The following is a 15,117-nucleotide window of genomic DNA, read 5'->3' on the forward strand; positions in this document are numbered from 1 at the left end:
TTTTGGAGTAGTTTGTCATTTACTCACGTGCTTCACGTATATCCTATGAGTAAATGGTTGAATGAATTGAATATCATAAATATGAATTTATATATGTTTCATATGCTTATACCATGGTGAGTAATGACTTCACACATAATAAGTATAGGTTGTAAATCTATTGAAAGTTAGCAAACGTAGTATTGGTCACCTGAACAATTCATGAAAGAATATTGAAGGAAGAGAGATTTCACAAATAAATATATTATCTTGGACATCTTTTGTAATTGTGAGCACTCATTAAAATATGACATGCTAAAAGGTTGATGTTGGACAAGGAAGACAACTCAATGGGTTATGTTTTCCTATATCTGAAACGTTATATTGTCTTGGATCATCCAACATGTTGAGCTTGCCTTTCCCCCTCATGCTAGCCAAGTTCTTTGCATGAAGTAGAGATACTACTTGTGCTTCCAAACATTCCTTAACACAGTTTTGCCATGAGAGTCCACCATACCTACCTATGGATTGAGTAAGATCCTTCAAGTAAGTTGTCATCGGTGCATGCAATAAAAATTGCTCTCTAAATATGTATGATCTATTAGTGTGAAGGAAATAAGCTTTATACGAACTTGTGATAGGGAAGAAATAAAAGCGACGGACTGCATAATAAAGGTCTTTATCACAAGCGGCAATATAAATTGACGTTCTTTTGCATTAAGATTTTGTGCATCCAACCATAAAAGCGCACGACAACCTCTACTTCCCTCTGCGAAGGGCATATCTTTTACTTTTACCTACTACCCTTATACAAGAGTCATGGTGATCATCGCCTTTCCTTTTTACACTTTTTTCCTTTGGCAAGAACTTTATGTTGGAGCGATACGGATATATATATCCACTTTGATGTAGGTTTTCATAAATTATTATTGTTGACATTACCCTCGAGGTAAAAGGTTGGGAGGCGAAACTATAAGCCCCGATCTTTCTCCGTGTCCGACTGAAACTTTGAACCCATAAATATCACGTCAGTGTTAGAAACTGTGAAAGATCAAATGATAGTTGAGTATGTGGAGTTTGCTGAATCAAAGCTCTTACATAGACCCTTCCCAAAAATAGGATGAATTGAAATTGTTTGATGACCAAGAGCATGGTTTGTTAGTTTTCAAGAAAGTTTATGATCTATACTTTAACATGTGAATAGCTTGTTACTTGATCATGAGAAGTTTTATGAGTTGTGCTACTGTTATGATATATAATGATGCTAGAAAAAGTGATTAAAACTATCATTGATCAAACTTAAGCAGTTGCTAGAATTCACACTTCATAAATTATTTCTTTTATCATTTACCTACTCGAGGACGAGCAGGAATTAAGCTTGGGGATGCTGATACGTCTACAATGTATCTATAATTTATGAAGTATTCATGCCATGTTTACAATAGTTTTATATGATTTTGGTATGATTTGATCAGAACTAACCCGTACTAGGGTTTTTTTCAGCAGAACTACCATGGTGTTGTTTTTGTGCAGAAATAAAAGTTCTCGGAATGCGCTGAAAATCAACGGAGAATTTTTCTGGAAAATATAAAAAATAATGGAATGAAGAATTACTGGAGGGGAGTCCCGTGGGCCCCACGAGGGTGGAGGGCATGCCCTTGTGCCTCGTGGACTTCCCGTGGGGCCCACTGACTTGTTCTCGACGCCAACCTCTCCTATAAATGCCCAAACCTCCAGAAAATAACTTAGATCAGAAGTTCCGCTGCCACAAGCCTCTGTAGCCACGAGAAATCAATCTAGGCCCTCTCTGGCACCCTGCCAGAGGGGGCCATCATCACCATGAAGGCCAAGGACCAGAGGGGAACCTCTCCCCATCCAGGGGAGGCCATGGAGGAGGAAGAACAAGGGGGGAGAACCTCTCCTCCTCTCTCTTGGTGGCGCCGGAGTGCCATCGGGAGGGGAATCATCGCCACAGTGATTGTCTTCATCAACATCACCATCATCATCACCATCCTTAGATCTTTTACGCGGTCCACTCTCCTGCACCCCGCTGTAATCCCTACTTGAACATGGTGCTTTATGCCACATATTATGATCCAATGATGTGTTGCCATCCTATGATGTTTTGAGTAGATATCCTTTGTCCTTGGGTTGATTGATGATCTAGATTGATATGAGTTGTATGTTTTATTTTGGTGTTGTCCTATTGTGCCTCCATGTCACGCAAGCGTGAGGGATTCCCACTATAGGGTGTTGCAATATGTTCATGATTCGCTTATAGTGGGTTGCTTGAGTGACAGAAGCATAAACCCGAGTAAAGGTGTTGTTGCATATGGGATAAAGGGGACTTGAGATGTTAATTCTGTGGTCGGGTTTTACCTTAATGATCTTTAGTAGTTGCGGATGCTTGCTAGAGTTCCAATCATAAGTGCATATGATCCAAGAAGAGAAAGTATGTTAGCTTATGCCTCTCCCTCATATGAAATTGCAATGACAACTACCGGTGTTGTTAACAATTGCCTAGCACAATTCCACACACCGAGCCATCATTATTCCACACTTGCTCTTTATAATATTTAGTAATACATTCTAACTTTATGAAAACAACACCTACTTTTCTATTTTAGCTCTCCGATATCATGCAAAATTATCCTCTTCATACCCACTACGTAGTTTTGTTTCTCGTTTCTAGTTGGAAGAAAAACGTTCGGTGTATGTAGAGTCGTATCAGTGGCAGATAGGACTTGAGAGAATATTGATCTTACCTTTAGCTCCTTGTGGGTTTGACACTCCATACTTATCACTTCCACCTTTGGGAATTGCTACGATGATTCCCTGCACTTGGGGATTATCATCCATCCCCCCGCCGAACCAAAAAGGGGATCGTAGCCCCATAGGTGGTTGTGGTTCCCCTCGACATCTTTGGTGCGCTGGGTAGGGGGATCACTTGCGTGAACCTAAAAGCGTGAGCAGCACGTCATCCTCACCGCCGTTTTCATCATCGATGGCGTTGTGTACTATCGCGTCGAATAAAAAGCCCAGAGCTACGAATCACCTGTCCACCTTAAAGGCTCCGCCACCCGCGACCGCTAATGTCGCGGGTAATGAGAGGGCGCGTGAAGACGTGGACATCGCGGGAGGCATGGTCGACGTAGGAGGCATTGTCACCACCATCCCCGTGGCCGAAGCAGAAGGAAGAAGCGTCGGGGAAGGACATCAAACAAGATCCTAATGGCCACGCTTCTTGAGGTATGGATGGGGGGATTACTTTACCTGCACCCTCTCTCCTTGCTGAATGGCACAACCACAGTGGTGGCGCTCGTTCTGAGGCAAATCCCAACCCTCCAGCCGCCCCTACCACAGGTACGGCCGGGAGGCATGCACCGCCTCCAGAACAAGCCAGCCAGCTATTGTGCCCGCCAGAGCCGCCATCCCTGAATCCCCTTTGCTACGTGAACACACTATCCAAGCGGCTGGCTCACGGCAGCGAGGGCGTGACGCGGTCGCCACCAGTGCCATAAGGAGCCGAGCGACACAGCGGTCTTCATCATCTTCACCACGCCAAGCACTGCCTCCTAAGCCATGGCGCGGGCCCAGTTTCTATTGAGATTCCCGCTAGCGGTTGATCAGATGGATGAGTGGCGAGCCACTATCCAGAGCCTGATTGGTTTCACTGAGGCGGGAGGATCGCAAGGGGCTGGCTCACCTTGGCCTCCCCAGGCAACATCAATGGCTCATGCCGCTGGCCGCATGGAAGGGCTGCCCCTCCGGTGCAGTCCCCATCTCGGCAGGCTGTATGAGAGCCACGTATTCAAGAGGACGACGATGTCTCGATGGATTCCTTTGATCCTCGAGAACGACAAGAGGCACCATGAGCCCCGGAGGATAGGCGGAGGGAGGCCTGATACGTCTCCAATGTATCTACTTTTCCAAACACTTTTGCCCTTGTTTTGGACTTTAACTTTCATGATTTGAATGAAACTAACCCGGACTGACGCTGTTTCCAGCAGAACTACCATGGTGTTGTTTATTATGCAGAAAACAAAAGTTCTTGGAATGACCTGAAATTCGATGGAAATAACTTTTGGAAAATATAAAAAATACTGGCGAAAGAATCAAGGCCAGGGGGACACACCCTATCCACGAGGGTGGGGGGCGCGCCCCCTCCCCTGGGCGCGCCCCCTGTCTCGTGGGCCCCCTGATGCTCCACGGACCTCAACTCCAACTCTATATATTCCGTTTCGTGGAGAAAAAAAATCAGAGAGAAAGTTTCATTGCGTTTTACGATACGGAGCCGCCGCCAAGCCCTCATCTCTCTCGGGAAGGCTGATCTGGAGTCCGTTCAGGTCTCCGGAGAGGGGGTTTCATCGCCGTCTTCATCATGAACCATCCTCCATCACCAATTTCATGATGCTCACCACCGTGCGTGAGTAATTCCATTGTAGGCTTGTTGGACGGTGATGGGTTGGATGAGATTTACCATGTAACCAAGTTAGTTTTTGTTAGGGTTTGATCCATAGTATCCACTATGTTCTGAGATTGATGTTTCTATGACTTTGCTATGCTTAATGCTTGTCACTAGGGCCCAGTTGCCATGATTTCAGATCTGAACCTATTATGTTTTCATGAATATATGTGAGTTCTTGATCCTATCTTGCAAGTCTATAGTCACCTATTATGTGTTATGATCCGACAACCCTGAAGTGACAATAATCAGGATAGTTCTCGATGATGACCGTAGTTTGAGGAGTTCATGTATTCACTATGTGTTAATGCTTTCGTATGGTACTCTATTAAAAGGAGGCCTTAATATCCCTTAGTTTCCACTAGGACCCCGCTGCCACGGGAGGGTAGGATAAAAGATGTCATGCAAGTTCTTTTCCATAAGCACGTATGACTATATTCAGAATAAATGCCTACATTACATTGATGAACTGGAGCTAATTCTGTGTCACCCTATGTTATAGCTATTACATGAGGGATCTCATCCGACATAATTATCCATCACTGATCCAATGCCTACGAGCTTTTCACATATTGTGCTTCGCTTATTTACTTTTCCGTTGCAAGTGTTACAACTACTACAAAACTGCTATCTTTACTTTTGCCATTGTTACCATTACTATCATACTACTTTGATACTAAATACTTTGCTGCAGATACTAAGTTATCCAGGTGTGGTTTAATTGACAACTCAACCGCTAATACTTGAGAATATTCTTTGGCTCCCCTTGTGTTGAATCAATAAATTTGGGTTGAATACTCTACCCTCTAAAGTTGTTGCGATCCCCTATACTTGTGGGTTATCAGGACTAATTTCTGGTGCCGTTCCCAGGGAGCATAGCTCTATTCTTTGAGTCACTTGGGATTTATATGTGCTGATCACTATGAAGAACTTGAAAGACGCAAGAACTAAGATTTTTCCCTCAACTACGAGGGGAGGTAAGGAACTGCCATCTAGGTCAGCACTAGATTCTCCTTATGTTATCAGTAAGCTTGCGACACCTAAACCTGCTACTGCTATGAAATCTAATATGTCGCATGTTATTGATGATGCCACTTCTGCTATGCATGATACTTATGATGAAAATACTTTTGTGCTTGATACTACTGTTCCATTAGGTGAATTTCTTGATGAACAACTTCCTAGGGTTAGAGAGAATGAAATTATTAATGATGATATTATTGATGATAGTGATGATGAAGGTTCTCCCCCTAATTATGAATTGCATGTTGTTCCTGAGGGTTATATTATGGATGAAGAAACTGCTAGAGATCTTTTTGCTTGCAATGACAGATCTGACCTTAAGAAATTACTAACTAAACTTAAACAGAAAACTCTGAATGCTAGAATGAAATATGACCCTCCTTTTGCTACTTCACCTATCTTTGTTACTGATAAGGATTATGAATTCTCTGTTGATCCTGAAATAATTACTTTGGTTGAATCTGATCCTTTTTATGGCTATGAATCTGAAACTGTTGTGGCACGTCTTACCAAGTTAAATGATATAGCCACCCTGTTTACTAATGATGAGAAGTCTCGCTATTATTATATCCTTAAGATATTTTCATTCTCATTAAAGGGTGATGCTAAAACTTGGTTTAATTCTCTTGATCCTGGTTGTGTGCGTAGTCCCCAGGATATGATTTATTACTTCTCTGCTAAATATTTCCCTGCTCATAAGAAACAAGCTGCCTTGCGAGAAATATATAATTTCGTGCAAATCAAAGAAGAGAGTCTCCCACAAGCTTGGGGGAGGCTTCTCAAATTACTTAATGCTTTGCCTGATCATCCTCTTAAGAAAAATGAAATACTTGATATCTTTTATAATGGACTAACTGATGCTTCCAAGGACTACTTGGATAGTTGTGTTGGTTGTGTTTTCAGGGAAAGAACAGTCGAGCAAGCTGAATTACTATTGAATAATATGTTGACTAATGAAAATAAGTGGACTCTTCCTGAGCCAATTCCTGAGGCAATTCCTGAGCCAATTAAGCCAACACCTGAGCCTATTCCTAAACCAACTCCGAAGAAGAGGGGCGTTCTATTTCTCAGTCTTGAAGATATGCAAGAGGCAAAGAAATTAATGAAAGAAAAAGGTATTAAAGCTGAAGATGTTAAGAATTTACCTCCTATTGAATAAATACATGGTCTTAATCTACCGCCTGTTGAAGAAACACATTGTCTTGATAACCCGACATAGGTAGTAAAGGTAAATAATCTCTATAGATATGATAAGGTTGAAATCCCATCTACTAAATTCCATAGCCCTTGCTTAGATGAATTTGATGACTTTATGGCTAGACAAGAAAGTTTTAATGCTTATGTTGGTAGAGAATTAAAGAATAATGCTTTTGAGATTGGACACTTGAGTATTATATGGCTAGAGTTAAAGGTGAACTTAAACTCATTAGCAAATATGCTTCTATGGTTACCAGTAGGGCTGAGCAAGTACTTAAAGCTCAAAGTGATTTTCTTGATGAATTAAATAATAAAGATGACTTTGCTATTAGAGTGGCTACTAGAATGGGTAGAATGACTCAGGAACCTTTGTATCCTGAAGGCCACCCTAAGAGAATCGAGCAAGATTCTCAGAGAAATAATTTAGAGGCACCTAGTTCTTCTAAAAAGAAGTAAAAGAAAAATGATAGGACTTTGCATGCTTCTAGTGAACTTGTTATAGACACACCTGAGAATCCCAATGATATTTCTATTTTTGATTCTGAAACACAATCAGGTGATGAACATGAACCTGGTGATAATGTTAATGATAATGTTCATGTTGATGCTCAACCTAGCAATAACAATGATGTAAATGTTGAACCTGTTGTTGATCTTGATAACCCACAATCAAATAATCAACGTTATGATAAAAGAGACTTTGTTGCTAGGAAGCACAATAAAGAAAGAGAACCATGGGTTCAGAAACCCATGCCCTTTCCTCCTAAACCATCCAAGACAAAGGATGATGAGGATTTTGAGCGCTTTGCTGAAATGATTAGACCTATCATCTTACGCATGCGCTTAATTGATATGCTTAAATTAAATCCTTATGCTAAATATATGAAGGATATCATTACAAATAAAAGAAAGATACCAGAAGCTGAAATTTCCATCATGCTGGCTAATTATACTTTTAAAGGTGGAATACCAAAGAAACTTGGAGATCCATGGGTACCAACTATACCATGCTCCATTAAAAGAAATTATGTTAGAAGTGCTTTATGTGATCTTGGAGCCGTTGTTTGTGTTATGCCTCTTTCTTTATATCGTAGACTTGAAGTGAATAAGTTGACACCTACTGAAATGTCTTTGCAAATGGCTGATAAATCAACTGCTATACCTGTCGGTATTTGTGAGGATGTGCCTGTTGTGGTTGCAAATGTCACTATCTTAATGGACTTTGTTATTCTTGATATTCCCGAGGATGATATTATGTCGATTACCCTTGGTAGACGCTTTTTGAATACTACAGGGGCTGTTATTGATTGCAACAAAGGCAATGTCACTTTTCATGTTAATGGTAATGAGCATACGGTACACTTTCCAGGGAAACAACCTCAAGTTCATAGCATCAATTCTATTGGAAAAATTCGGACTATCATTATTGGAGGTTTTGAATTTCCTCTGCCTACTGTCAAGAAAAAATATGATATTCTTATTGTTGGGGATGTGCATATCCCCGTTGAGGTAACCTAGTGTTATTCGAAATTTCTTCGATTCTGTGTTATTCGGAATGAGTTTGTTAACAAGACTAGATCAACCTTGTTAGTGGATTCATTTTGATGATCATGAGATGGATGAAACTAGAAGGCACAACCTTCTATACCCTCTTTTTACTTTCTGTTATTTTGAATAAATAAAGCAAAAATAGTATTATCTATCTATTTTCTGAATTATCCGTGTAATAAAAATATCCCGAAAATAAAAGTGCTCCAAATGCCCTACAAATTTAGTATGATTTTTTATGGAATATTTGAGGATTTTAGGCACCGAGAACACTGCAGGGGGGATAAGCACCTGGCCATGAGGGTGGAGGGCACACCCACACCCCCTGGGCGCCCCTGTCTTGTGGGCCCACGGTGGCCCCCCTCCACTTATTCTTGCACCCACACGCTCCATCTTCCTACCAAAAAAATCCCCATCCAGCTCAAGCACGAGTTCTAGCTCATTTTGCTGCGATTTTCGATCTCCTTACTCAAAGCTCCATTCACAAAACTGCTTTGGGAGACTATTGCTTGGTATGTGACTCCTCTAGTGGTCCAATTAGTTTTTGTTCTATTGCTTTATTCATTGCAAATTTTTGTTGCATAGGTGACCCTATTCTTGAGCTTGCATGTCACATTTATGAGGTCCCAAGTAATTCTAATGCATGATATAAGCTCTAGACACTTGTGGGAGTAGTTGCTACCCATCTTGTTTAGTTTGATTCACTTTTATTTTGAAGTTACTAAAAATTTCAAAAAAAAATCAGAAAATGATAAGGAGATTTTTGAGTGGCTCTTCTAGCCAAAGCTCCAAGGATAAACAAGCTAAAGAGAAGGAAAAGGCCAAGTATAAGCTTCCTCGTGTAGCGGAAGTACGGCCGTGTGCATGGCCTTGTGATAGTTTATTGAGAGAAGCCGGGATTTATGAAGATTTTTATACTTTGGCTGAAAATGCGGGCCTCACCGACTTCCTCCACTACCAGATCGATCAGTATCTCTTACTCACCAATACTTTCATGCAAAACTATTATTATTATCCCAAGAATTCACCTCCTTCAGTATCATTTCAATTATATGATGAGTTCAAGGAAATGTCATTACGTAATTTTTGCGTTGTATGTAGAATACCCTTTGAGGGCAGCTTAGATGAACCACATTGTAAAGATGTGGATGGTTTTGTTAACACTATTACTGTAGGGGATTCGAAGAAGGGTCCTGATGCGAGAATCACTAGCATACATTTTCCTGTTTTACGCTACTTTGCCATATTTGCTAGTCGATGCTTAATTGGTCGTGGAAATAGTGGAAACTTTAGTGTACCTGATACCATTATTCTATTCCATGCCTTATTTGGTGATAACACTTTTAGTATGGGTGCCGTTATTGCTAAACAGTTAAGCTTAAACCGCACAAAGGGCCCCATCTTTGGAGGTATCTATGTTGCACGCCTTGCTGAACATTTTGAGATACCTATTAGGCATTATGAGAAAGAGGAGACAATGCTGTCTCTTTCCTTTTTAGATTACAGGAGCATGGTAGCGCATGAGTTTATTGTTGACAACAAAGATAAGATGCTTCTGTATAACCTGAGATTTAATAAGAAACACAGTGAGATTATTACCCTGCCTGCGCCTTTCTTGTTGGATTTGACTGCAGATAATTACCTTCTCTTGCCGGAAGCGGTGTACGCACATCGAGGCCAGAGACCCGCTCTAGAGCCTAAGCCGGAACCTCCACTGGACCCTTATCGTCCATCATCTTATCAATGGGATCCGGAGGAGATCGCTAGCCAGTGGTATCCTGATGACACTCCTGAGTACACCGGAGAGAGTAGCCGCGGTCCTTGGCATTAGACCAACTTAGGCCAAAAGCCTAAGCTTGGGGGAGTACGTATTTCTCACCGACTTTACATTCATGTTAACACACTTATTCTAGTCGTTGGTGCTCATACTCTTTCATTGTATTATCCATGTTAGTTTAATTTCTTTTTCTACATTTCTTCTTGTGTGTTTCATAAACCTTAAGAAAAACCAAAAAAATTAGTTAGTTTAATTTCCATGCTTGTAGAAGTAATTAAAATGAAAACCCAAAAAGATTTCTCATTCTTCTTTTACTTGTTAAGAGCTTTCCCGTGTAAATAGTTTTATTCTCGTTACTTTCCTTTCGGGGTCGAGAGTAGAAGACCATAATGAAAATGTTTAGTGGCTCTCATATGCATGATTGTTGATTTAAGTTAGATCCCATATTACCTTGTCTTCTCTCTTAACTTGAATGCTTGCAGATTCCAGCTTAGTCCAATGCACGTGCACTATTATTATTATACACAATGTTCGGTCGTGCAACTGAAAGGCAATGATGACGATATAACATGGACTGATTGAGCTGAGAGAAGCTGGTATGAACTCGACCTCTTTTGTTTTTTGTAAATATGATGAGTTCATCCTTGCTGATTCAGCCTATTATGTGTAAACATGTTTGCAATGACATTTAGAGATTATTGTTTCTTATGCCATGCTTAATTAGCTAGGAGCTTATAATGGTTTACCTTGCGTGCCAACATGCTATTAAAACGATTGTGATGTGGTATGATGGGATGGTATCCTCCTTTGAATGAATTGAGTGACTCGACTTGGCACATGTTCACACATGTAGTTGAAAACAAATCAACATAGCGTTCATGATATTTTATGTTCATGGTGGATTATATCCTACTCATGCTTGCACTTGGTGTAAATTAATTTTAATGCATGGTCATGACTGTTGTCGCTCTCTCAGTTGGTCGCTTCCCAGTCTTTTTGCTAGCCTTCACGTGTACTAAGCGGGAATACTGCTTGTGCATCCAAACTCCATAAACCCCAAAGTTATTCCATATGAGTCCACCATACCTTCCTATATGCGGTATCTACCTGCCATTCCAAGTAAATTTGTATGTGCCAAACTCCAAACCTTCAAATGAAATTCTGTTTTGTATGCTCAAGCAGCTCATGTTTCAACTAGGGTTGTCTGTATCTTCCATGCTATGTGGGTTATTCTCAAGGGGAGTGGACTCCACTCCTCATTCACGAGAAAATGGCTGGTAACAGGGATGCCCAGTCCCATGATTAGAAAGATCAAAGCAAATCAAAATAATTAAACAAAACTCCCCCAGGGCTGTTGCTAGTTGGAGGCACTCGTTGTTTCGAGCAAGCCATGGATTGATGCTTGTTGGTGGTGGGGGAGTATAAACTTTTACCATTCTGTTTGGGAACCGCCTATAATGTATGTAGCATGGAAGATATCGCCGTATCATAGTTGTTGCGTTGACAGTGAAAGTATACCGCTCAAAATGTTATTCCTCTCTATTTAAAAATCGAGCTCTAGCACCTCTAGAAATCCCTGCTTCCCTCTGCGAAGGGCCTATCTATTTACTTTTATGTTGAGTCATCACCTTCTTATTAAAAAGCACCCACTTGAGAGCACACTATCATTTACATTCATTACTATTAGTTTATATTAGGTATGACTTGACTGGATCTCTTTTACCATGAATTACAATGTTTAGTCAGTCCTTGATCTTTAAAGTGCTCTGCATTTATGTTTTGCGGTCTCAGAAAGGGCTAGCGAGATACCATCTTGTTATATCATATTATGATTGTTTTGAGAAAGTGTTATCATCCGAGATTTATTATTATTGCTCGCTAGTTGATTATGCCATTGATATGAGTAAATATGAGACCTAAGTGTTATTGTGAATATGGTTAGTTCATAATCTTTGCTGAAAACTTGAATGCTGGCTTTACATATTTACAACAACAAGAGCAAACAGAGTTTGTAAAAGTTTTTCTCTATCACTTTCAGTTTATCAACTGAATTGCTTGAGGACAAGCAAAGGTTTAAGCTCGGGGGACTTGATACGTCTCCAACGTATCTACCTTTCCAAACACTTTTGCCTTTGTTCTGGACTCTAACTTGCAAGATTTGAATGAAACTAACCCAGACTGACACTATTTTCAGCAGAACTGCCATGGTGTTGTTTATTGTGCAGAAAACAAAAGTTCTCAGAATGATCTGAAAATCCACGGAGATAACTTTTGGAAAATATAAAAGTACTTGCGAAAGAATCAAGGCCAGGGCACCCACACCCTGTCCACGAGGGTGGGGGCGCGCCCCCTCCCCCTGGGCGCCCCCTGTGTCGTGGCCCCCTTGATGCTCCACCGACCTCAACTCCCACTCTATATATTCCGTTTCACGGAGAAAAAAATCAGAGAGAAAGTTTCATCGCGTTTTACTATACGGAGCCGCCGCCAAGCCATAATCTCTCTCAGGATGGCTGATCTGGAGTCCGGTCGGGGCTCTAGAGAGGGGGATTCATCGCCGTCGTCATCATCAACCATCCTCCATCACCAATTTCATGATGCTCACCGCCGTGCATGAGTAATTCCATCGTATTCTTGCTAGGCGGTGATGGGTTGGATGAGATTTACCATGTAATCAAGTTAGTTTTGTTAGGGTTTGATCCCTAGTATTCACTATGTTATGAGATTGATGTTGATATGAATTTGCTATGCTTAATGCTTGTCACTATGGCCCGAGTGCCATGATCTCAGATCTAAACCTATTATGTTTTCATGAATATATGTGAGTTCTTGATCCTATCTTGCAAGTCTATAGTCACATATTATGTGTTATGATCCGACAACCCCGAAGTGACAATAATCGGGATACTTCTCGGTGATGACCATAGTTTGAGGAGTTCATGTATTCACTATGTGTTAATGCTTTGGTCTGGTACTCTATTAAAAGGAGGCCTTAATATCCCTTAGTTTCCACTAGGACCCTGCTATCACGGGAGGGTAGGACAAAAGATGTCATGCAAGTTCTTTTCCATAAGCACGTATGACTATATTTGGAATACATGCCTACATTACATTGATGAACTTGAGCTAGTTCTGTGTCACCCTATGTTATAGCTATTACATGAGGAATCGCATCCGACATAATTATCCATCACTGATCCAATGCCTACGAGCTTTTCACATATTGTGCTTCGCTTATTAATTTTTCGTTGCTACTGTTACAACTACTACAAAACTGTTATCCTTACTTTTGCCACTGTTACCATTACTATCATACTACTTTGCTACTAAATACTTTGCTACAGATACTAAGTTATCCAGGTGTGGTTGAATTGACAACTCAAATGCTAATACTTGAGAATATTCTTTGGCTCCCCTTCTGTCGAATCAATATATTTGGGTTGAATACTCTACCCTCGAAAGCTGTTGCGATCCCCTATACTTGTGGGTTATAAAGGCCACGCCCGCAGTCACCGTGTGGCATCGCGACGACCCCTGCCAACCCAACGTGTGTGACAGCCCCAAAGTTGACGAGCCTGCGCTCGGAGATGGCGGGTACCTACCTTTCAAGATCGAATGCCCCGCCTTCACCCGTGAGCTACGGCAAGTCCGTTGGCCATCCACTCGCACATTCAAGCCATAGATACCTGAGAAGTATGATGGAAGATTGAACCCGGCAGAGTTCTTGAGCATCTACACCTACGTTGTTCAAGCTGCCGGAGGAAGAGATGAGAAGGTATTCGCCAATTATTTCCCTTTGACAATTAAGTCTAACGTGAGGTCTTGGTTGATGCACTTGGCGGAGACTCCATGTTGTCCTGGGCTGACTTGTGCCATGAGTTCATTGGCTCCTTTACGGGAGGCCATCAAGAACCAGGGCGGCCCAGTGTTTTGTAGCTCCTCTAGCTGAAAGAAGGAGAAACTCTGCTGAAGTACTTGCAAAGGTTCAGTACAGTTCACAGGAATATCCCAGATGTGCGAAACCGAAGGATACGTTCCAAGATGAATGTCAAGCTGCCCAAGAATGTGAAGGAGCTGTACACCTTGGTGGATAATTGTGCTCGGATGGAGGAAGGGAGTAAGCTTCCCAGAGAGTCAGATTGCATCGACATCGACTCAGAAGATGACGACGAGACTACTAGCGAGAAGAAGAAGAATAAGAAGCACAACAAGATGCATGGATAAGGCAGTGCTGAGTGTTGAGGGATTGGGCACACCTGGTATCGGAAAGAAGGCAAAAGCTGAAGCCCCCTGCAAGGAAGTTGCCTCAGGCGCTGACTGCAGGGAGGCCACGGCTGCCGATAAAGCTGGGAAGAGTGATGGGCCGTACTGCAAGATCCATCGGACCAAGGGCCACGATCTAGAGGAGTGGCATCAAGTTGAGCAGCTTGTCAAGAAGTAGATGGCTGAGTATGAGAAGCGAGATAAGGAAAGAGGTCATAACAGTACTGGCGATAAGGGCCGGGGCGGTGAAGCAAACCGCCCCGGCAAAGCCCCTCGGAACCAAGGGAAAGCTGCCAGGGACAGAGAGAAAGAGGATTGTGATGGTGGAAGTGATGAAGGGGATGAAGAGGAAACCAGTGAGAAAGCATTCTAGAAGGCCACCGACGCCCTGTGCATTGACGGGGGTGCATCTTTGCACTCCTCCCACCGCCAACTTAAATAGTAGTCACAACAAGTCAAAGCCGTGGAGCCAATGGCAACTTCGCGGAAACCACTCAAATGGTCATGCATGCCCATCATCTTTGATGAGGAGGATCACCCTGACCGCACCACTGCATTAGGGTGCCTACCGTTGTTGGTCTCCTTAATGATTTGCAACCTTAAGGTCACAAAGATGTTGGTTGATGGCGGGTCTGGGTTGAATATGATCTCCCACATGTTCTGAGCAAGATTCAAAGAGCAGAGGAAGAGCTTAAGGCCACTGGCACATTTCAAGGAGTTAATCCCGGCAGGAGCCGTCCTAAGGGAAAGATCACGCTGCTATTGATGTTTGGGGGACAGTTGAACTACCGAACTGAGAAGATTGTTTTTGATGTGGTAGACCTCCCGATATTGTACAATTGAATTCTCGGGCACCCTGCCCTGGTCA

This window comes from Triticum aestivum, chromosome 4B (assembly GCF_018294505.1).
Source record: "Triticum aestivum cultivar Chinese Spring chromosome 4B, IWGSC CS RefSeq v2.1, whole genome shotgun sequence".
Classification (NCBI taxonomy): domain Eukaryota; kingdom Viridiplantae; phylum Streptophyta; class Magnoliopsida; order Poales; family Poaceae; genus Triticum; species Triticum aestivum.